A 25238-nucleotide genomic window follows, 5' to 3' on the forward strand; every position below is an offset into this window, starting at 1 on the left:
AACTTCAGAGGGGAAGGATCAGTCTACCCTAGTTAAAGGATCTTAATGGATAAAAAGTATTATCTTTGGAGCTGGGAGAAAACCTTAGAGATCATGTTAAGTGAGTTTAAGAGAGGACAGGTTAGTGTTGGGGGGAAGTGAGACTGGGGATGAGTGGGATGGGGGTGGCAGGATGTGGGATTAGGTCTCAAGCGCTTCTAGCTGTTTTTGTTTTCTTTCTTGTCTTCTGTTCTGCAGTGGTCCCTTTCTGCTTGTCTTTCTTTAAATCTCTAATGATTCTGCTGGTCCAGCCCTGCCTTGTACTAGCACTGGCTGGGAGGAGAACTAAGTGTGGGAGGAGAGGAGGAGAGTTGTTTTGGATACAGAGTACTAAGAAGAAGCACATGAGACTCTGGAATGCTCCTGTCTCCCTTTCCCTTTTCTACATCATCAGCATTAGTTTGGCAGTACTTTAGGCCCTGGGAGTAGGAAGCAGTCATTGGCTTAGAATCATAGAATAAAAGTATTAGAGGTATAAGAGACCTTCAACATTACCTAATTAATATGCCTTGTTGAACAGATAATGAAAACGAAACTCAGAGAAGTTAAGTGACTTTCTGTGTTCATACAGCTGTACAATAAAAGGTTACCAGTATTTCAGAGGAGAGGCACATACTTCCCTTGGAGGCAGGAGAAATAAGTAGAAACAATCCAAGTACTCCCCAGCAGCATACAATGTGAGAAATTCCTCACTCCTGCATAGCTCAGAGTAAAAGGGTAGTTTCTCCTACAGATGTAGATGTCTACATTGGAATAACTGTTTATCTGTAATCATTCTAATGTCCTTTGTACATGTGCACCCAGCACCACACAGAAACCCTATTCACTAGGAATAGAGTTTTATAAAGAAGACTGACCTACAAGGATTGCCCCTATCATAAAAACAGGTAAAATAAAAGTATTTATGTTGGATTGTGATCTCTACAGTTACTTACCCCTCTAAAATGCTGTGGCATACAATATGTGTTTCCCAGAGACTTGCACAAAGTCTGGAGTGAGTTGTCTGTGGGATTAAAAAATTGGTAGCCACAGTGATAATGGGGGGTTGTGGCAGAGAAGGGGAATGAAAGGGAAGGCGAGTTTTGGCTCCTGGATGCCCCTGTCCACTCAGCAACAGCCTGGGTCACTGGGGGTGTGGAATGTGAAGCTGGCACCATGCTGGGCTCCACAGCTGTGTGGGCTCTCCGCATTCCTTTCCCCACGCCGCTCTTGTAGAGAGAGAAGAGGGAACTCAGCCTGAGTTGGGTGAATACAATATATTTATCTGGAAGGGGGATGACAACACCTATAGGAAAAGAACTCAGAAGACTTGGCTCAGTTCTGCATTGCATTGTAACCCTTGTTGTTTGTATGATCTTTTCTTTACCAGTAAATTCTACATAGATTTTCACATTGTTTTCCCCTTTATTTTTCACCTAACTAAACCAGTACTCCTTATTCAGCTTCTTACTTCTACTATCCTGTTTTTTTAAAGATTTTATTTATTTATTTTTAGAGGGGAAGGGAAGGAGAGAGGGAGAGAAATATCAATGTATGGTTGCCTCTCATGCGTCCCCTGTGGGGAACTGGCCTGCAACCCAGGCATGTGCTCTGACTGGGAACTGTCAGATCCTCTGGTTCACAGGCCCACACTCAATCCACTGAGCTACACGAGCCAGGGCTACTACCCAGTTTTAATTAACCCCATCCTTAATAAGCTCTGTATGCATTTTAATTCTAACCTTAATTGATTTCTAATTTAATCTGTCACAAACCCTAACTACTAACCCTAACACAAAACCAAATTTAATTATCAATTTTAACCACTATCTTAATTTTAATCTGTTATAAGACAGTAACTAAGGCAGCAATTGCACATAATAAAAATGATCACAACTACCATTTATTGAGAACCTATTGTATGCTGACTTTGCACTGGGTACTTTACATACATACTATCTACTTAAGTACCTGAAAGTATCCTAATGTAATGGGCATTATTAGCTGCCTTACAACTAGAGATAACATAATTTAACTAGATTATGTAATTTGTAAAGCCTAGATCCAAATCCGATATTTACTTTCTGTTTGACTGGAAAGCCTGTGCTCATTCCTTTTCTATCAATAAATACTTCTTGGTCATCTTTCTAAAATCCTAACTAATTCCGACTGGAATGATTTCTAACATACTGCATTTTTTGAAAGTATATTGTTACATTTTAAGAAGTAAGGAGTCATATAAAATAGAAATCAAATAAACACAAAACAAGAGGCCAAATTTCCCTGCCCAGAAATCCCACTGACGCTTTAAAACATTAAAGTAATGTATACAAATACATTACTTTAAAATATATAAATACATTACTTTAAAGTTAAAACAACCAAACTAGAAGAAACAAAACTAAAAGCAGAAATCTTCTTCTCCTTCCCAGACTGGCCATACTACAGATTGCCAGGGGCATCATTCAATTTGGTGTTGTACAACACAGCAGTCCTGCCTCCCATGGCATAAGAAGGCAAGTACAGTCAAGGTAAATACCAGTGAAACCACTTATGTATATACATGACTTAGACATGAAGATCACTGGACACTTTGAATTTAGAATTAACAATGACTATTAAAGGCCAAGTTTCCATATACTAAGCTCTTTACATGTATTATGTCTTTTAAAGTTTACAAGCTCTCTGTGCTGTATACATTTCCCTTATTTTACAGATGAGGATAGCAAGGACTGGAGAAGTCAAGTCGCTGGCACAATAGCACAAAGATGGTGAAAGAGAAACTAAGGTTTCAAATACAGATTTGTCTTACTCCAAAGCCTAAATTTTTAACCACTAGACTTTGCCAAAAAGGCTTGCAAGAGGACAGGTTATTTGACCTTGTTTCTGAAGGAGAGATAAACAGAAGAATGGCCCATGAGACTGTAGATGGACTCATCACTGTGGGAAGAAACAGAACAAAGGGAAAAGGAACAAGAGAACTAAAAGTGCAGTGGGAACTGAGTAAGAGGTGAAATGAGTAAGAACTGAGAGAGCAATCAAAGATCCACTCATGTCATAAAACAGATATGAGTGGAGACCAGAGACATTTTTGTGATAAATTGAGGCAGAAACAACATGTAATAGCTATAATGAGTGCCACTATTGCTTTAGTTTTAGTCTGATTGAAGTATTTTAAGAAGACAATAGATACACATAACATCTGCAAACAAAAACCACTTTTTCAGTTATATGTATTTGTATCTGTAGTGTCTCTGACAAATTACTCTGCACTCCTGTACTTGCATTCCATGCTCCAGCAATATCAATGACTTGTTGTTTCATGCCTCAGTGTCTTTGCATATACTGTTTCCTATACTTGAATCACCCATCTCATTTCAAGCCTGATGAAACTTGTGCATGTGTTTATCCATTCAAACATTGATGAGATGTCACCACCCTTGTGAAGCCTTCTGTACAGAAATAATCATTCCTTGTTAGGTGCCACCATTACATTGACTATATACCATGTTTTTCAGACTATAGGACACACTCCCCTCAAATTTGGGATAAATAATGGTTGTTAATGCTGCTGTTTAGTTCTGTTTACATTTTCATTGGTGAAATATTATTTATGCTATTAAATATTTGACCAAAATTTTTTGCTTCAAAATTTTTTCCCTATTTTCCTCCTTTAAAACCTAGGTGTGTTTTATGGTCTGAAAAACACAGTACTCCCACTGCTACACTTTTTTCACTGCATTACAATGGTTAGTTTATGTGTTTTCTTTTCTAGCTATGACCTCTTTAAGGGCAGGAATGGTGTTTTATGAATCTTGTAATTCCAGCCTAGTGTAGAAATGTAAAGATAATATATTCTCCATTAATTTTACTAATTTAAGCTGAAATAATATGTTTGTAGACACACAGGCTTCATAAAGCACCTTTTTTCCAGAAGCACATTCATGCATATAAACACATTTTATTAATATACTCCCTAAGGTGAATGATTCTAATATATGCATATATATTTTTATCTACTTATTTAAGGAATAGTTTATAATTTTTGTAATTGATTGATCTTGTAATTCTTTAGAGACTGCCACACACTTTTGCATATCATCAGTTGTGGAGAATTTTCATAATTTGAGATTGGCTTTTAATTTTGAAAATAGCCAAATGTCTTTGGGATCCCAGCCTTTTGGATAAGTGGAGGTTCATGTTGGGTAATGCAAAAACAAGATTTGACTGTAAAGTGAAAGGAAATGTCTTATAAGTTGATTAACATTTTGGTTCTTTTTTTTTCTTTTTTATTATTGGTATTCTATTAAGGCAGTTTGCAAAGAGGAGTTCTAGAAGTTTCTGAACAGTGTCATTCTAGTTTATTTGTTAATACAAACAAAACTAAACAAGAGTTTTGTCACCTTATAGTTACACCAGGTGAACATATAAGAACACATCATATGTCTGGATAGAACTCTTGATCATTTATTTAGTTTATTGACTTTCCATATGAAATACACAATGATAATTGATATTGGATGTTTTGTTCCAGCTGTTTTGTTCCAGTGTATTTGATAAATTATGGACTCCCAAATATTATATTTTATTACAAAATAAAACAAATAATGGATGCTCTTACCTCAACTCCCACATCATTTTTGAGTCTTATTTTATATGTAAGGAATAATGCAAGGGTCAGGGATAGAATAATATTCATGGATGCAAACTACTTGACAATGAAGATGAATATGATATTAATGGTTTATTTTTAGAATTGTAAAATAAGAGTGAATGTCAGGGGGATCGAGAGGAAAATGGCGGCGGAGTAGGACGGAGCAACTCCAGTTCTAGTACCCCTGGGAGAAAATCCTGGCAGATTTACTGAAGAACAGCTCAATCAATTCCCCAACCAACAATTCCCCAGCATTTATGAAAATAAGAGACCAGAGATAGTGACAAACCAGACAGCTACAGGTCATTGGGGTCACAGGGACTCGAGTAAGGATGCGGCAGCCATTGGCCAGCGCATAAAGACCTTGGAGCCGCGGATGCCACAGATTCCAGGGCCCAGAGGCTTCTGTCTATGGCCAGCGTCACGGTGTCTGTCACAGAGGACTCATCGGGAACCCATCACCTGTGAGTAAAGACAAAAGCGGCAGTGGCAGGGTCGGCTGCCCTCGGCCAGCCTGAAATGCCTTGGAGCCGCTGCTGCCACTGTGTTAGGGGTGTAGAGGCTTTGATCTGCGGCCAGTGCCATGGAGGACTCATAGGGAGCCAAGCACCCAGTGGAGCATTGGGCCAGCTGGGGGGTCCTTGGAAGAGCTGGCTCCCACCCTCACCATCTAGGCGGGGCTGGGTGGAAGAGACTGTCTGCCTAGGTGTGCAGAGAGGGTGGCAAGGACAGGGGGCAATGTTCAGTTGCCGTCTCTGTGGTCGCCAGCCCACCAGCCTGCCAGCCCAGGAAATTTGAGAGAAGGATTATCCTAACCAGTCAGGTTGGGGATTGGGCTGGACTTAGAGGCACGCTTTCTGGAGAAGTTTCTACTGGAAAGTGGACTGAGGTGTTCTCCTGTGAAGGCACCTTGACTTCTCACCCAGCCACAGGACTGGGAAGGACCAGTACCAGATCACGTGGGACCTAGGCAGCCTGTAGGGTGGGTGGGTGCCCGCACCCCAGCCTGGAAGCCTGGCTGGTGGGCAGGTGTGCACCTGGGCCTACAACCCAGCCCACAGAGGGGTCCTGCCAAAACCATAAAGACTGAATTGGACAGTTTGAAACCAACAATGAAGGAGGTTTTTCTTTAAAACTTTTTTCAGTAATCATATATATTTTTTAATTTTATTGTTGCTATATCTTTCAGTACTCTGCTCTCCTTTCTTCTTTCCTGTTTTAGTCCTTCTTCCTTTCACTCCAAACTTCTTGCTTTCTCCTCACTTCTCTTGCCCCTTTCTTGTGCGTTTGTTTGTTTGTTGCTTTCTATACCACTGTAAATAATTCACAACACATCTTTCGGGTTTTGGCCCACTTTACAGGTTCCTGAATTCTATTACCATAGTGATTAACTCTACTTGCTCACACACTATGTCTATTTACTATTCTTTACTCTCACCTTACCTCAAAATCTGACCACCCGCAAACTCACTGCTTTCTAGATACAACTCACAAGCCTTCCCTCCCCAACAAGAGACTTATCTTTGGTCTATCCTTTCCTACAGGTGGCAAATTGGGTTGAAGATTACAGTTAACACTATATAGAGCCTAAAGATCTTCTATCTCTTCTCTACCAGCTGTGACTGTAAATATCATAAACTACTCTCCTGCCATCATAAACCATTTTGCCTCCCCCTCCAGCAGATCACACACACACAAAGAAAGGAGTAGGTGGAAGCAGAGAACAACAAGATACCTGCAGGAGACTGCACCACTGAATTTCACAGGAATTCTACCACAGAAGCTCACACCATGAACCTAGGGAGTCAGAACAGATCAATTTAAGAAGCTGCAGCTAACAAGAAGAGTCTCATAAGCAGTGGGAAGACAAAGAAACAATGCACAAATGAAAGAAAAGGTGGAAGTCTCAGAAAGAATGTTAGATGAAAGAGAGGTAAGTCAGCTATCAGATATTGAATTCAAAGCACTAGTTATCAGGAAATTCAAAGAGCTCACAATGAGCTACCAGAAACTAGAGGGGAGCTACAATGAGGTCTCCACAAGCTATATCAACATGAAAAAGGAAATAGAAACTATCAGCAAAGGACAAGAGTAAATGAAGAATACAATTTCGGAACTCAAGAACACAGTAGAAGGAATGAAAAGCAGGATCGATGAGGCAGAAGATCGGATCAGTGAGTTGGAGGACACAGTAGAAAGAATCTCCCAGAAAGAGCAAGAAAGGGAAAAGAGGCTCAAAAAGAATGAAGAGGGGCTAAGAGAAATGCAAGATAATATGAAACGCAATAATATCTGAATAATAGGAATACCAGAAGGAGGAGAAGAAGAAGGGATAGAAAACCTATTTGAAAGAGTAATGATGGAAAATTTTCCTAATTTGATGAGAGAAAAAGTTACACGAACCCAGGAATCACAGAGATTCCCATTCAAGAGGAACCCAAACAGGCTCACTTCAAGACACGTCATTATTAAAATGGCAAAACTCCAAGACAAAGAGAGAATCTTAAAGGCAGCAAGGGAGAAAAAGGAAGTAACATACAAGAGAGCCCCAATAAAGTTAGCTACTGACTTCTCATTGGAAATGCTCCAAGGAAGAAGAGAATAGCAAGAAATATTTCAAGTAATGAGAACCAGAGGCCTACAACCAAGGCTACTTTACTCAGCTAGACACTCAATCAAAATACAAGGCCAAATAAAGAGCTTCCAAGACAAAAGAAGTCTAAAAGAATATGCCTCCAACAAACCAGCTCTACAAGAAATACTAAAAGGACTGCTTTAAGGAAAGGAAGGAAAAGAGAGACAGAGAGGAATTGTGGTACAAAAATCGCAATGAATAAGTACCTATCAATAATAACCTTAAATGTAAATACATTAAATGCTCCAATAAAAGACATAGAATAGCTGAATGGATAAGAAAGCATGACCCACACATACGCTGTCTACAGGAGACCTACCTCAGGACAAAAGACCATCACAGACCAAAAGCGAAAGGCTGAAAACAAATTTTCCAAGCAAATGGTCAAGAAAAAAAAAAAAGCCAGGGTAGCAATTCTAATATCAGACAAAATAGACTTCAAAAAATGACCATAAAAAGAGACCCAGAAGGTCACTTCATAATACTCAAGGGAAGAATTCACCAAGAAGACATTAACATCAGAAATACATATGAACCCAACATAGGAGCACCCAAATATATAAGAAAAATCCTAGAAGACTTCAAGAAAGATACTGACAGCAACACAAATATACTAGGGGATTTTAACACCCCGCTGTCAACAATGGACAGATCTTCCAAACAAAATTTCAACAAAGATATAGCTGCACTAAACAACACCTTAGATGAAATGGACTTGCCTGGTATACATAGAGCCCTTCATCCCAAAGAAGCTAAATACACATTTTTAAAAAATGCACATGGATCGATGCCCACCAATAAATGACTGGATCAAAAAGCTATGATACATTTACGCGATGGAATTCTATGCTGCAGAAAGGAAGAAGGAGCTCCTACCTTTTGCAACATCATGGTTGGAACTAGAGAACATTATGTTGAGCAAAATAAGCCAGGTGGTGAAAGACAAATACCATTTGATATCACCGTTAACAGGAATCTAAACAACAAAACAAACAAGCAAGCAAAATATGACCAATGACACTGAAATAGGGAGCAGGCTGATAGGGTCCAGAGAGGAGAGGGGAGAGAATCATAGAGGAAAATGGGAGGGACTGACATGAATAAGTATAAAGGACACCTGGATAATAATTAAGGCGGGGGGAGGAAATGGGAGGGTAGTGGGGAGCAGTGGGGGGCAGGGCAGGGAATATGAAACAGAAAACTGTACTTGAATAAGAATTAAATTTAAAAAATAAAAAAAATAAAGCCCTGGCTGGTGTAGCTCAGTGGATTGAGCACAGGCCTGCGAACCAGAGGATGGAGGTTCGATTCCCAGTCAGGGTACATGCCTGGGTTGCAGGCTGATTCCCTGCAGGCGAGCCTCCAGCAGGGAGTGCATGAAAGGCAACCATACATTGATGTTTCTCTCCCTCTCTCCTTACCCTATAAAGATAAATAAATAAAATATTTAAAAAATAAAACAAAAAATAAAATGCACATGGAACATTTTCAAAGATAGACCACATGATAGGACACAAAATGAGCCTCAACAAATTCAAGAAAATTGAAATCATACCAAGCATTTTCTCTGACCACAAGGGACTGAAATTAGAATCCAACCCCACAGGAAAAAACACAAAACACCCAAAATCATGGCAACTGAATAGTATGCTATTAACAAGTGGGTCAAGATTGAAATTAGGGAAGAAATCAAAAAGTTTCTGGAAACAAATGAAAATGAACTCACGACAACCCAAAAGTTATGGGACACGGCCAAGGCAGTCCTAAGAGGGAAGTTCATAGCAATACAGGCTTACCTAAAGAAGACAGAAACATTTCAAACAAAAAACCTAACCCGAAACCTGCAAGAACACAAACAACAACAACAAAGACAGGCCAGAGCAAGTAGAAGGAAGGAAATAACCAAGATCAGAGGAGAATTAAATGACATAGAGACTAAAAGCACAAATCTAAGGATCAACAAATCCAGGAGTTGGTTTTTTGAAAAGATAAACAAAATAGACAAACATTTGAGTAGGCTCATCAAGAAAAGAAGAGAGAACCCAAATAAACACAATGAGAAATGAAAGAGATTACAGCTGATACCACAGAAATAGAAGGGATTGTAAGGAATTACTATGAAGAACTGTATGCCAATAAATTTGAAAAGCTGGATGAAATTTACAAATTTCTAGAAAAATATAATCTTCCAAAACTCAATGAAGAAGTAGAAAGCCTTAACAGACCAACAACAGCAAATGAAATTAAAGCACTAATCAAAAAACTCCCAACACACAAAAGCCCCGGAGCAGATGGATTCACAGGAGAGTTCTACAAAGCATTTAATGAAAAGCTAACCCCTAGTCTTGACAGACTATTCCAAAAAATACAAAATGATAGGAAACTCCCAAACTCTTTTTATGAAGCCAGCATCATCCTAATTCCAAAACCAGATAGAGACACAACAAAGAAAGAAAACTTTAGGCCAATATCGCTGATGAACATAGATGCTAAAATCCTCAACAAAATATTGGCAAATCCCATCCAACAATATATGAGATAGATCATGCACCATGACCAAGTGGGTTTCATCCCAGGGATGCAAGGATGGTTCAATATCCACAAATCAGTAAATGTAATACGCCACATAAACAAATGCAAAGACAAAAACTACATGGTCATATCAATAGATGTGGAAAAAGCTTTTGATAAGGTGCAACACCCATTTATGATAAAGGTACTCAGCAAAGTGGGAATAGAGGGAGCATTCCTCAATATAATAAAGGCCATATATGAAAGACCTACAGCCAACATCATACTTAATGGGCAAAAACTAAAAGCTTTCCACTAAGATCAGGAACAAGACAAGGTTGTCCACTTTCACCATTTCTATTTAATATAGTATTGGAAGTTTTATCCTCAGAAATTAGGCAAGAAAAGGAAATAAAAGGCATTGAAATTGGAAAGGAGGAAACAAAACTGTCATTGTTTGCAGATGACATGATAGTGTACATGGGAAATCCTATAGACCCTACAAAAAAAAAACCTGCTTGGACTAATAAATGAATTTGGCAAAACAGCGGGTTACAAAGTCAATGTCCAGAAATCAAAGGCACCTTTGTACACTAACAATGAGTCAGCAGAAGCGGAAATCAAGAAAAAAATGCCATTTAATATAGCAAAAACAAAAATAAAATATCTGGGAATAAACCTAACCAAGGAGGTAAAAGACCTGTATGCAGAAAACTACACAACACTGAAGAAAGAAATCCAGGAAGACACAAACAAATGGAAACATATACCATGTTCATGGATTGGAAGAATTAACATCATCAAAATGTCCATACTCCCCAAAGCAATTTACAGATTCAATGCAATACCTATTAAAGTACTATTAATGGCATATTTCACAGACATAGAACAAACACTTTTAAAATTTATATGGAACCATAAACGACCCCAAATAGCAGCTGCAATGTTAAGAAAGAAGAACAAACTAGGAGGGATTACAATACCTGATATCAAACTGTATTACAAGGCCACTGTAATCAAAGCAGCCTGGTACTGGCATAAAAACAGGCACATAGACCAATGGAACAGAATAGAGAGCCCAGAAATAAACCCAACTCTTGACAGTCAATCAATATTTGAGAAAGGGGACAGTAATATAACATGGGGTAAAGATAGCCTCTTCAACAAATGGTGTTGGGAGAATGGGACAGCTACATGCAAAAAAATGAAACTCGAGCACCAACTTATACCATACACCAAAATAAACTCAAGGTGGATAAAAGACTTAAATATAAGCCGTGACACCATTAAAGTCCTAGAGGAAAACATTGGCAGCAAAATCTCAGATATTTCACGCAGCAACATTTTTAGTGATATGTCCCCTAGAGCAAAAAATATAAAGGAAAGAATAAACAAGTGGGATCTCATCAAAATAAAAAGCTTCTGTGCAGCTAAAGAATACAGCATGAAAATAAAAATTCAACCAACTGTATGGGAAAACATATTTGCCAATAATACCACAAACAAAGGTTTAATCTCCAAAATATACAAAGAACTCACACGACTTCACTCTAAGATGACAATTAACCCAATTAAAGAAATGGGAAAGGACTTGAACAGACACCCTTCCAGGGAGGACATACAGAGGATCCAGAGACACATGAAGAGATGCTCAATATCGCTAGCTATCAGAGAGATGCAAATTAAAACCACAATGAGATACTACTTTACACTGGTGAGAATGTCTACCATAAACAAAGCAATAAAGAACAAATGTTGGAGAGGGTGTGGGGAAAAGGGGACTCTGGTTCTCTGTTGGTGGGATTGAAGACTGGTACAACCATTATGAAAAACATTATGGCATTTTCTCAGAGAACTAAAATTGGACTTGCATTTGACCCAGCAATTCTACTGTTAGGAGTATATCCTAAGCACCCTAAAACACCAATCCCAAAGAACCTATGCACCCCAATGTTCATAGCAGCACAATTTACAATAGCCAAGAGTTGGAAGCAACCTAGGTTTCCGTCAGTAAATGAATGGATCAAAAAACTTTAGTACATACACCCAATGGAATTTTATGCTGCAGAAAGAAAAAAGGAGCTCCTACCTTTTGCAACATCATGGATGGAACTGGAAAGCATTATGCTGAGTGAAATAAGCCAGGTGTTGAAGGACAAATACCATATGATCTCACCTTTAACAGGAAGCTAAACAACAAAACAAACAAGCAAACAAAATATAACCAAAGACACTGAAATGGAAAATGGGCTGACAGTGACTAGCGGGGAGAGGGGAGGGAATTTCAGGGGAAATAGGGGAGGGATTTAAAGGAACATATATAAAGGATACATGGACTACAACTGAGAAGGGTGGAAATAGGAGGGAGGGGGGAGCACGGGGGTGGGATGGGATGGTAGTAATAGAAAACTACTTGAAAAATAGTTAAATAAAAAATTGGGGAAAAATTTAAAAAAAATAAAACAATATTTTGCTTATCAAATTAAAAAAGAGTGAATGTAAAAAACATGCTGGGCTTTTGAGAATACAAAGATGAATAAGTCATAAAACTTACCTTCAAGGAACTAGTAGTTCAGGCTGGAAAATAAGCAAACACATAATTACTGTACCATATGATAAAGGCTGAGGTACAATTATATATAAGTCACTGCAGAATCAAAGAAGAGGCAGAAATTAAACATGTAGACCTTAAGAAATGCTAAGAATTTGCTAACAATTTAGCATTTACTAAATGCGAACAATTTTAACCAGTTGTTCAAAGAATTAAAGACATTACAAAAAATGGAACAGCATATGCAAAAGCAGGAACACAGAAAACAATATAGTTGATAACTCTGGCAGTGGTGGGTGGATGGACTGGAGGATACATATCATTTGATTAAGAAGCCTGACCATTCTAGGGACCACAAATTCAATAACATGACATTGCACAGAGCCCAATGAGTTTGGTGTTGTCTCAACCAATGGGTAAGGTGGAAATAACACATAGAACAATGTTTTAGAACTCAAACAGCAATGGGTAGTGTGGGGTGGAACACACGGATGTGGACAGTGGTGCACAGTAACATGAAGTTGCATGGAGGATGAGGTTAGGTTCTATGATAATTTTTCCTGGTATTCCAGGGACCAAGGCACTTTTATAGACTTCCAGTGCTGATACTGGGAAAGTCCCTGATAAACTAGAATGGACGATCACCTCACTTAGATCCTGGCAGGGACAGCTTGCACTCTGTGACAACTGTTACTCAGAACTTTTCCCTGGCAACCATCTGGGGGTCATTTTCATGACAGACTAGAGGGGAAGGAAAGCTAAGCGAGTTACTTTATGTTTTAGAGGAGGTAGAAGTGGGAAGAGGTAGGAGGAGACTATGAGTCAGAAAAGCTAGGCCAGTTGAGCAGGAGGAAATGAAAGGTTAAGCTAGAGCCAGAAAGTGGAGATTGGTGGCTGGTCCAGAATCCTGGGCTCCTGCTGGTTGTAAGGAACAGTACAGACTCAAAACACAAGCATTGCAGAGTGACAATACATATTTAGCTTTTTATTCATGTATAGATTTCATTTAGTCAACATATATTCATTTACCATTCATGGAGTGCCTACTGTGTGCCTGAACTTTGCATATACTCTATCATTTAGTCTTTAAGCATAGCCCTGTGACTTGAAGGTATGAACATTATCATTTTACAGATGAGGAAAACAAAGCTCAGGAAATATGGTAACTTCCTATAAGTCACACGTTAACTGGGGGAGCCAAGATCTTCGTCTAGGTTTGTCTCCAAAGTCTCTGGTCATTCCAGTGCACCAGTATATCCATCTATGCCTGATCATGATATACACAGGCACCTGTTAAAAATAATACAGGTGCTAAGGAAATTCTCGTTTCAAAGGTTAATGACAAAGCTCTGGACTTAAAAAGATCTTAGGACCAAAATGAATCACAGGTGACCATGAGTTAGTTAAAGACAACAGTTTAGAATATCAAGGATAACAGAAAACCATATAAGAGGGCCTGAAATAACATCTAATGTTCAACTCATAACCATCAGCCACAGCCTTACTCACCTACCAGGTTTGTTCTCAACCCAACTGTTTAAGAGAAAAGGATCAGAGAAGAGGTTCTAAAATGATGAAAGAACTGGCAGAGGTTAAGAATTAAGACAAAGATCCCAAGACTTAATGTTAACAAGTCCTCCCAGTTATATCTATGCCCCAGCAATCTTGAAAAAAGCACACCACAACCTGTTTCACAAAGAGCTCACTGATTCCTGAAAAAACCACATGTGTAAATAGTCCATTAAAATACAGTTGTGTCATTTTAAACTTATCAATGAGTCTCTTAACAAATAATTTTCTTGACTATTTTTATCCAGTGATTGCTAACCTTATATATAAAACACTATGCAGTCTGGTCTCTGTCTATCTCTCTGACCTTGTTAACCTCACGGCCACTCTTTCTCCTTTTATATTTCTAACACATCAAACTCATGCTCACACTAAACCTTTGCACTGGTGATTCTGAACTGGAACCTTCCCTCTCTTCTCCGTGTAAAGCTGCTTTTGCTTATATATCCACTTTAAATGTCACCTCCTCAAAGAGACCTTCTCATTAACTTGCAATTCTTCATTATTTTCTTTATAATTTATTATTTGTTTATTTATTGCTTATATCCCTTTTCCCAGTAAACATAGACTCCATGAGAAAAGTAACCTAAATTTTGTTCAAAGTTCACCAGAAACCAAATACTGCGCACAAGGACTGGCACATAATAATAAGTGCTTATTAAATGTTTGAGTGAATGCATAAAAAAGCACACTCACTCAGCACATTTGGAGAAGAGTGTCCTCATCCTTTGATTTTCCATGTTTATTTTACAATTAAGAACATTTTTTACACCCAAAATAAACTTCCCACTGTCATTTAAGTCTTTTCCTCTGGTTCATGAAAGAGGGCACCTTTTCCTCTTTGCTAGTCTCTAAATAATATCCCTTTAGAGGCTTTAAGACTGTTATTAAATTGCCCCTCAACCCCCTGTGTAAGAGATGAAGTATCCTAATTCTTAACCTTCTGACAGTTCTTTCATCATTTTAGAACCTCTTCTCTGATCCTTTTCTCTGAAATAGTTGGGTTGAGAACAAAACTTGGTAGGTGAGTAAGGCTGTGGCTGATGGTTAGTTGAACATTAGATGTTATTTCAGGCCCTCTTATATGGTTTTCTGTTATTCTTGATATTCTAATCTGTTGTCTTTAACTAACTCATGGTCATCTGTGATTCATTTTGGTCCTAAGATGTTTTTAACCCCAGAGCTTTCTACTAATAGAGTAGTATTCCATAGCCAGGTGATACCTGATTAGATTTGTCACCAGAGTTTCCAATTCCATAGTTTGTGGACTAGCATCTCCACATGCACATACCTCTCAGACTGACCATCATTGCTGTTACTCCCGTGGCTAAGCCAGAAATGGAGGCAGATACATTTAGGTATTCTTGCTACATTCAGTAAAGCTACTGTTGTTGTGGACTGTGAAATTCCAGGGATAACTGTGTTTCCTGCCCTAAGAACAAAAATCAGGTTCTGGGTTCAACTTCAGGAAGTCATTCCTAACTCAACCCATTGAAGAAGAAATAATGTAGGAGTGTGAGAAAGCATGGATTGTGAAGTTGGACTCACGAGGCTTGAATACCAACTATTCCACTTCCTTTATCTGAGTTTGGTTTTTTGTTTGCTAAAAATTAGACATTATTGTTGTGTATTTTGTAGGCATCCTGGGATGATTAAAAGAGGACATTTATGCAAAACTCCTAATTAAGAACTCTGGGTAGTAGTACCCCCTTCACTTTGGAGCACGTATGTGAGAGAGATTTCTCTGCTCTACTTAGGTGTACCATAAAATCTTACTCTGTGCTCATTGTTCAAATATAAAGTACTTTTTGGATCTGCATTTTAAGCTCCAATAAATTACTTATTCTTACCCTGGGCTCCTCTGTTCACTTGCTCTCTGCTACCCTCGTGTGGCTACCCTCATCCCTCGCCATTCCTCATCCTAAAGTTAGTGTTGTCGCTTTGCTGTAATGCAGCCACTTCCCAGCTTCTTGGCCAAACTAGCACTCAACTCTTTTGAGTTAAAAATATGTACACAAAACATTTATTTTAAATTAATGAATTAATTTTTAATATAGGGCTCTTTTTTGTTTAACATTTTATTTATTTATTTATTTATTTATTTATTTATTTATCTTTACAGGGGAAGGAGAGGGAGAGAAACATCAATGTATGGTTGCCTTTCGTGTGTCCCCTGCTGGGAGTTGGCCTGCAGGGAACCCACCTGCAACCCAGGCATGTGGCCTGACTGGGAACGAACCGTGATCCTCTGGTTCACAGGCCCGTGCTCAATCCACTGAGCTATACCAGCCAGGGGCAATATAGGGCTCTTTTTAATTTTTAAATTAAAAATTTGGGGTAGCATTGGTTAATAACACTATACAAATTTCAGGTGTACAACTTTATAATAATCTATATATTCTATTGTGTGTTCATCACCCAAAGTTTAGTTTTCTTCCATCACTATATATTTGATGCCTTTCGCCTACTTCATTCTCCCTCCACACCTCCACCATCCTCTCTGGTAACTACCTTTCTGTAGTCTGTATCTGTGCTTGTTTTTTTGTTCATTTACTGCTTTTTGTTTTATATCCCACAAATGAATGAAATCATATGATTCTTGTTCTTTTTTTCATCCTAGTCTTATTGATAATAGCCATTCTAACAGGTGTAAAATGGTATCTCTTTGTAATGTCAGCTTCCTCTTCTCAAATTGTATCATCTCAGTTCTTCTAAGCTCTTCTTATTTATTTCTAATATTTATCTAATCTTTCAGAGATTCTGTCTGTAGAAAACATATTCTGCATTTTTAGAGTTTGGATACCAGTAAGATCTCTAAGGTTTAGTACCGTAACCTGTTGCTCTGTTCAACATCAAGTTCTCTGTCCTATGAATGCTGAAAAAGCAGTATGTTGCCCTAGATTATTTAATCATAGAAATGACCTCTTTTAGCTCTCAAAGTTATTTTTTAAGTTAATAAAGAAAAATACACATATTCTTGTTTTGCCAAGAATGGTGGACTTTGGATAGCCCAGAATGTTAGTGCTTCAGAGTGAAAATTTGTGGACAAAAAATAAATCTGCTTTGCTCCTCTCCTAATAGCCTAGGACACCTTGGAAGAAGAATGAAGGATTATTTAGTATACAGTAAGTACACAAGTTTGTTTGAAAAACTTTGTGGATGAGAATAAAGGGAAATAAAGTTGTGGAGGTTATTTTAAACCAAATTTGAGAGGGCAGGATTTGAAAATGAGATACTGAAGACTTTTACTTTCATCTTAATGTCACTGGGAAAATTGTCATAGCAGGTTTTTATGCAACTGAATTGATATTTAAAGATTAATCTTCAGATTCAGTATGGTGAAGATGCTAGTTCTTTCTTTCTTTTATTATTACTTTTTAAAATTGACTTACTCATGCTTTGCTACTTTCTTTTTTTAAGATACTATTTATTTATTTTTAGAGAAGAGGGAGAAAGAAAGGGAGAGAAACATTAGTGTGTGGTTGCCTCTCATGCTCCCCCCACTGGGGAACTGGCTTGCAACCCAGGCATGTGCCCTAGGCTGGGAATCAAACCTGTGACTCTTTGCTTCGTAGACTAGTGCTCAATCCACTGAGCCACACCAGCCAGGGTTCTTTATTCCTTTTAATTGGTAAATTTAGTGCAATTCTATGTGCAAAATATTTATAAAATATTTAATTTTATAAAACTTGACCAGTCAACTCTAAAACTTCTTTGGAAAGTAAAGTGAAAAATAGGCATGATTTTAAACATATGGGGTTTGAGGTAGAAGAGGTTTTTCAGCTATCCTAAGTTACTTTAAAATTATTGTGATGAAAGCATTAAAGTATAACAAGAATAAAACAAGTATTTTTATGGAATAAGAGAGCATATTCACAAATCAACATGAGAAGCTAGTGTATGAAGAAGAGTATTACTTTCATAATATACTGTACTTCTAGTCAAAACTAGAGGTTGTACTGTTATTGAATGGCATTTGAATAATTAGTTTTTAGTTTGCCAGATTGGATGGGGTATGTTAAGCCTCCCCTCCAACCACATACACAAACAAATTTCACATGGACTGAAGTTACAATTTTTTAATAAACAAAACACAACTAAAAGAAATTTTTAAAAACTATAGAACAATATATTTAATTTTAGAATTGAAAACCCTCCTTGAGCAAGACACAGGACCCAGAATCAGTAAAGGAAGGAGCTGACAAGTTTTACTGCATGATTTTTAAAAATTGATATTATTGTAGACAAAATAGACAAAGTTTAAAGTAAGTTACAGAGTGGGACATTTTTATTTAACAAGATACTTAATTATAATATGAAAAATATCTAACAAATATACATAAAAAGACAAATGATTGAAGAGGAAATTAGACACAGAGTATCAGTAGAAACTGTCCAATAAACATCTGAAAAATGATCAACTGCATTTGAATTTTTAGAAATATAAGTTAAAGCAACTAAAAGACCCTTGGCTGTTAAAAATTAAAGTGATGAGTAATACCCAGTCTTGGTAAGTATTTGGGAAAACAAGCATCTTCATTTGTTGTTAGTGAAAATGTAAATCTGTGAAACGTTTTTGGCATTAATCTGTGATATTTTGGCAGAATGTATCAAAATCAAGTATGGAAATACTAGTAGTCTATTTCCACAAACCTGTGCTATAGATCTACTCACACATTAATGCCATGATTTGTGCATATAAAGGTGATTCACATCATTGTTTCTAGTAGTGAGAAGCAGAAAACAACCTAAATTTCTATCAATAGAAAATTAGTTAAATAAATTATACTATATTCATATTTTATAATACCATATAACAGTTAAAAATGAGATAAACTTTGATATACCAACATGGAAAGATAACCAAGATGTACTGGGAAGTGAATATACAAAGAAAAACACATACTACTATTCCTTTCACATAAAATAATGCAGAAAGCTATATTTGTAACATACATTTGATTATGTTACATTTTATATAAATGTAAATTTGTGTTTAAGTGAATGAATAGATACTTATTGGCTGTATGACCTTCGGCAAGATGCTTAACCTCTCAGTATTTTATTCTCCTTGTGTGGAATGTGAAGATAATAAAAGTGCATATTCACTAGGATAGCATGATGAGGCTTAAATAAATTAATCTATTTAAACTGCTTTGAATAGTGCTGAGCACATAGTAGGCACCTGATAATATCTTATTATTTAGATATATGTTAAACTTGGAAAAATAAATTGTTATTCCTAAGGTGGGAATAAGATTTAAGGCATAAGAGGGGGCTATAATTATTTATATTATATGCCTAAATGTTTTAAGTGATTATGTGTCCATCTGTTGAGTGACTAACATATATATATATATAATTTTTAGAGAGTGAGAGGAAGGGAGAGAAACATCAATGTGTGTTTGCCTCTTGTGTGACCCATTCCAAGCCCCATGTGTAGAGGTGAACATCACATGGAGGGGAATCTGGCACCATATAGAGTGGGTGGAAGAAGATTTAGAAGAACAGGTAGTAGAGACTGAATATTTAAGGAGAAGAGATGTAGACTAAAAGAATTGGGGTAAAGTAAATAGGTATGATAAAATTTGGAAGAAGAAAAAAAAGAGGACCTGAGGATGAAGGAATGATAATATCAAGACTCTGAAACCAGTGACAAAGCATTATGATTGAGGATAAGTGTAGCGGCTTGGAAGCCTTGGGAAACTCAAAGAGCCCAAAGGGTGCTGGGTAGGGGAAACAGAGACAGAGAGTAGGCTATATGTGCAGAAGACCAAGAACTGTGAGTCTGGACAATATAGTGTTTGGAATAGATGGTTTTAGATGAAAACAGATGAGGTTATGGCCAAGAAATGGAACTTTATGGAGGCTAGGGGCTCGATGGGAAAGGATTAGGGAATATCAGCTGCAGAATGTGGGAAAAGTGAAATGCATATGAATGAGGAGTAGTGCGGACAGAAGGGGAAAGAAAATTTTAAATTGGGAAATGACTAAAAGTGATTCACCCTGAGGCAGATGAAGAAATTGATGGAGAAGACAAGAAGAAATAGTAAAAATACAGGACTGGGGAGCTAGTATTGAATACCCAAGAAGGTGATGGCTTGGAGTTATAAACAGAGGTAAGAAGAGCCTGCATTATAAAGAGGAGAAAGGGCCTTGTATTTGAGAGGTAGGCCAGAATTAACACATTTGTTGGAGAATGGGGGTAAAGCAGAGAGCAAGTTTCCCACCAAATTCCCAGAAAAATCTGGTGGGACATGATTACCCACTGCTTTTCTATTAGTTAAACACTGATAGCTTCCTCATCCTTCTTAAGCAGAGAGAGAATTCATCCCTGGAGAAACACTCTAGAATTCTCTAGACAGCTTTCTAGAAAAGGCTGAGAGAGAGGCAAGCAAACAGGTAAGGGAGAGTCTATCTCCAGATTCTTCACCATTCCTCAGATTTCCTTCAGGGCATGACCTCTGTGTGGACTGTGGGTTTCTAGCCTATTTTGAGATAGATTGGCTCAAGGTCTACTTTAGGGGAGGTCTGAGAGGCCTGGGTAACAAATGGTACTGGAATAGACCTGTAATGGTTGCTGAAAGTAGGATATAATGATTAAAGCATAATTTGCTCTATATTTGTTCTCCTTTGTCTTAATTCTAAGACTCAGTTATTACCTGGATTATCTTACTTCTTTCTTAAAAGATAGGGAACAGGATGGCAAAGGAATAAGTCAGGATTATCATTTGAGGATAAATGAAAACAGGAGGCTTCAGGAACATAAATACTTCATTATGATGGGTTAGAAAAATTTATGAGAGAAGTAGACAAATAAGCATAGGACAAGACCTCACAAGGATGAAATGTCTGAAAAAGAAGTGATGGGCCTTTTTGACTTATAGAGATGTTCACGTTGCCCTTTATTAAGGGGTAGAGAGTTATGAGCTGAACATCTGTTAGGTCTGCAGAGTGGGTCTAGCACCATAGGCCTGACATTGCAAAGCATTTTTAACCTCCCTGGGAGGTGATGAGAGGAGGAATAAAATACTAAGAGTGAGCTAGTGACATTTAGGGACATAAGAGGATGGGATATGGAAGCCATTTCTATAGTGTTTTCCCACAACAGATGTGAATTAATAATGTTTGGGACCATACATCCACAGCTACAAAATAGCCATGGGATGTGGGGCAAGCATAGGGAATATAATCAGTGGTGTTGTAGTAACTCTGTGCCTGTGGCTGATGGACTTATCTGAGGCAATCACTTCTTAAATTGTGTAGACTCTGGACACTATGCTGTACATCTGAAACTAATATAAAATACTGTTGAATGTTAACTGTGACTGAAAAAAGAAAACTGATACAAAATGTAAAAAAATGAAAATAGATGACACCTTAAAAATAAGGTTTGGGATATTGTAGGGACTGGGAGATAAAGCACAGCATTTGAACCTAATGACATTAGTATGACACAGCATATCATACTAATGACTACTTTATTCTCTTACTTCATTTAATATCCCTTAGCGTTTAAAATTTTGACTAGTATAATATGGTCAATAATATTGTAGTAACTATGTATAGTATCAGTTATCACTTTGTAAATTATATAAATGTCTAATCACTGTGTTTTACACCTGAAATGAATATCATATTATATGTTAACTATAGTGGAAGAAAAAAATTTAAAAAAACCACAAAACATTGAGTGGTTGGTGCCTTTAGGGAATCTGTGAGTAGGACCATAGCAAGATGTGGGATTTAATTGTTTTTGTTTCTGGTCCAACAGGAAAATATTTTTGTAATTTATCATATATATCCCAGCAATGTTTTGTGAATTAAATAATGGATGAATATTACCAGTTTGTCTGTGGGGTCAAAGAGTGGTAGTCATTTAGAAGCATGAGGAATATTTGTTTGAGTCACAGATCAATGGAGAATTAAATCAGTGGAAAATTTCTTGAAAGAGGAATATACTCATCTCTTTAAGGATTTACATAAACATAAATGACATCTCATTTAAAAGAAGAAAAGGATTTACTGTTTTCAATCATTTTGAATGGACTGATTTCAACTTTCCTGATCTTTTAAAACTTTCACTTTCTTTGTTTCCCTCCTTATTTTTAAATTGAAAACCTAGTTTAGAGGCATTATTCGTGCTTATCAAGATGCTTTATCTGATTTATGGATGATAAAGTGAAACAAGATGTTAGAGAGACATCTCTTATTTGATAAAAGCCCTTGGACAAAATCCAGCAGATTTTTGTTAATACAGATTATTAATACAAGAGGTCCTAGAAAGACTTGTTGAGGAGGACTATTTTTTGCAACAATGGTGAGATTGCTGTAAGTGGGCTGAGAGAGTGGGAAGAGATTATAAGAAACAGATAAAAGAAAGCTATTAAAAAATGAGGCAAGCCAGGAAATAGAGTCAAGAATTGTAAGTCATGGAACAGAAAAAAGAAGGGGATAACACCTTGCACCATTAAGTCTCAGCTAGTCTGTATGAACAGCATTTTTATTGCCCCCAGTTTATAATCTGGAAGTGGAAGATTCAGAAGGTAAGTCATTTTCTCAGGGTTTTGAAGCAAGTAAGCTTCACAGCTTGTTATTGAAATTGGATCTTTCTACTTCTAGAGTTGTGGCTTGGAAAGTTGGTGTTAACTTGGAAAACTGACAATTTATTTGGTGGGCAGTAAGATTAATTTCTCTTTTTTCTCCCATATGTCTTGCAGAGTGGTTGCTACATTGGGATTTACATACAGGATTCTTGGGGGTGGGGCCATGTCACTTTTAATTTTATTATTATATCCCCATTGCCAAGTGAGAACATTACAAACAATGAATGAAACTGCTGGAAGGAGTTGAAGAGCTAGCCTCTTTATTCAGCAGGTGGACAACACATGATTTCTTAACAGGCTATGAAACTTTGGGCAAAACTCAATCTAACAGATTTCTTGGGTATAGGACAATATCTTTATGAAAAGAAGAGGGTGTGTGTATGAGTCTGAGGGAACATTGACCAAGCCTGCTGGGAAGTATCCTGAGAACTTTTATTGTATTTGAGTGGTTCATGCCTGGCCTGTGGTGTTGGGCTTTCCTTTATATGTACATAGATCTCTTGACTACTTCTTTAACCAGCACCTTGCTACTAGCCACTCAATGTAGTACAATATCTGGCTAGCACTGCATTCTGTGTGATAGGGTCTTGGAGTTGTCTAGGGTAGATGTGCTAAGAAAGGTCTATTCTGTGACTTCTTGCTATAGATTTATTATATACACCACTAATTTCACTTTTCTGAGTTCCTCTCTAGGTCTTAGATGGAAGGCAATCTTGGTTGGAGAATTTGCTTTTCTCTAGATACTAGTCTCTTTGCACTGCGGCCTGACTGAATCACTTTGGTCCCATTCTCTCTCAAATCTTATTCTTAGGGCTAAATGAATGGGTAGGGCAGTGTGAGAAATTGTGATTATAGTGGTAGAGTTAGAAGGGCCTTTAAAAATCTTTCAGTTGAAGCTCTTCACATTGTTCTATTGTTTTTCACTTGGCTGTCACCTGGTCTCACAGGTTAGAAAGAGCTATTTTGAATTGTGATTGAAGTTATTTGGTAATGTCCAGGACTATGGGTCATAGACACACACTGTGAGAAAAGAGGAGAAAGAAGATGGAGCCAGAGCCAGCTTTCTGCTTTTATTGTCATTGGGGCATAGAGGGTAATTGTCTCTTGATATCTCTGGGAATCAAATAGGAAAAATGAACTGAAGTTGAGGTAAGAAGGACTTAGATTAAGCATTCAGAAGAACTGGCATAGTGGAAACTATAACCAACAGTGATTATGGATTTGTCTTTTCTAAGAAGCTTTTAAGAATAAAGACTATTTTTTTAGACCTGGGCTACTGCTATGAAGATATATATACACTTTATACAGGGGAGGGCAAAAGTACATTTACAGTTGTGAGTATGCAAAACATATAGTTTATTTGTATTATTATTTATTAATCATTGTATTATTTATTGTATTACAATTGTAAACCTACTTTTGCCCACCTTGCATACAGTTATGAGGGAGTGGTCACTTTGATTTTCCTAGGAAGTCCCTAAGAAGCCCAAAAAGCCGAGAAATCCTCACTGTTTAAATTAGGCAGCCCTGGGAGGAAGAATGGCAGACTTGGAGCTAGGGAAGGTGGAGGGAGAGGAAACAGTTCTTCGTGCAGGGCTGTGTTAGGACCATCTGTATTTCATTAGCGAGCTGCTGTCCTCACCCTCATCCCTATATGCAAACTCCCCTTTCACACACACACACACACACACACACACACACACACACACACACTCACCATCGTTCTGTCTCCTCCTCCATCCTTAATTCTAGCGAAGATGCTGAAGGAACATTACAACGGACTCCCAGTAACTGTTTCCTAAGCTTGAGAAATACAGCTCTCAAAGCTGAGAACTGGACCAGTCTCCTGGAACTCAGCTTCCCTGCCAATCTGTGCTGCTGTTCACACAGTTTCTTTATAGAAGCAGTTCCTTTGTCTCAGGGATTCAGGGTTTTCCTGGATCCCTTAATTTTGTTTGCCCAGCCCTTCTCTGAGAATAACTGGACTGGGATAAAACTACAGTGATGGGGAGGGGGTTGTGGTAGAGATGACTTCTTAAGGCTTTGCTGGTCAGAGTACGATCTGCTTAGTTAACATGAGAATAGGTAAGCTTTCCCCCCTATCTTCCCTTAGGGATGGAGAGGAAAGGACAGCAAAGGCTCTAGCTCTGCCCTACCTCATTAGAGATTCTGGGACTGGAAAATGGCCATCATCACATTCTTCCAATCCTCTGAGGACCTGAGGACCCTACAGTATTGAAAAAAGCTTTGATGGAGTTGGCTGGTGGATCTCCACTCCAGATTTTCCATCTGTCTTCTTCCCCACACCGCTGAAAGAGCAGGATGCTGAGATGGCTCCGTGATGCAGAAGGTATGTGCTTTTTCAGTTCTGGTGCTGGTGCTATGTACGTGGTGAGGTCTCTGTGGCGCAATGGACGAGCGCGCTGGACTTCTAATCCAGAGGTTCCGGGTTCGAGTCCCGGCAGAGATGGTCACCTAGTGAGTTCCCTTTTATTTTGTATGTTGTCGTGCTAGGTTCATAATGATATCTATTCCTCCCTGGCGGCTTTGGGATAGAAAAAAGAAACGCCGTTTCCTTGGGAATCCTGGACTTCCTCTACTTTTCCCTTTCTTCTCTATTCTCTCTCAGTCCCCCGCCCCCCTACTAATTTTTATAGTTAGTGAAGGCTGCATCTCTCTATTCGGCTTGCTCGA

General features: G+C 37.9%; 1 non-coding gene across 1 annotated transcript; it reads left to right on the plus strand.

Moving 5' to 3' along the window:
• Nucleotides 1-24940: 24940 nt before the first annotated feature.
• On the plus strand, nucleotides 24941-25014 carry TRNAR-UCU (transfer RNA arginine (anticodon UCU)). The gene has a single exon. It is a non-coding gene; the product is annotated as a tRNA-Arg (tRNA).
• Nucleotides 25015-25238: the final 224 nt, after the last annotated feature.

This window comes from Sturnira hondurensis, unplaced genomic scaffold (assembly GCF_014824575.4).
Source record: "Sturnira hondurensis isolate 20B ecotype Veracruz unplaced genomic scaffold, ASM1482457v3 Scaffold0011299, whole genome shotgun sequence".
Taxonomy (NCBI): domain Eukaryota; kingdom Metazoa; phylum Chordata; class Mammalia; order Chiroptera; family Phyllostomidae; genus Sturnira; species Sturnira hondurensis.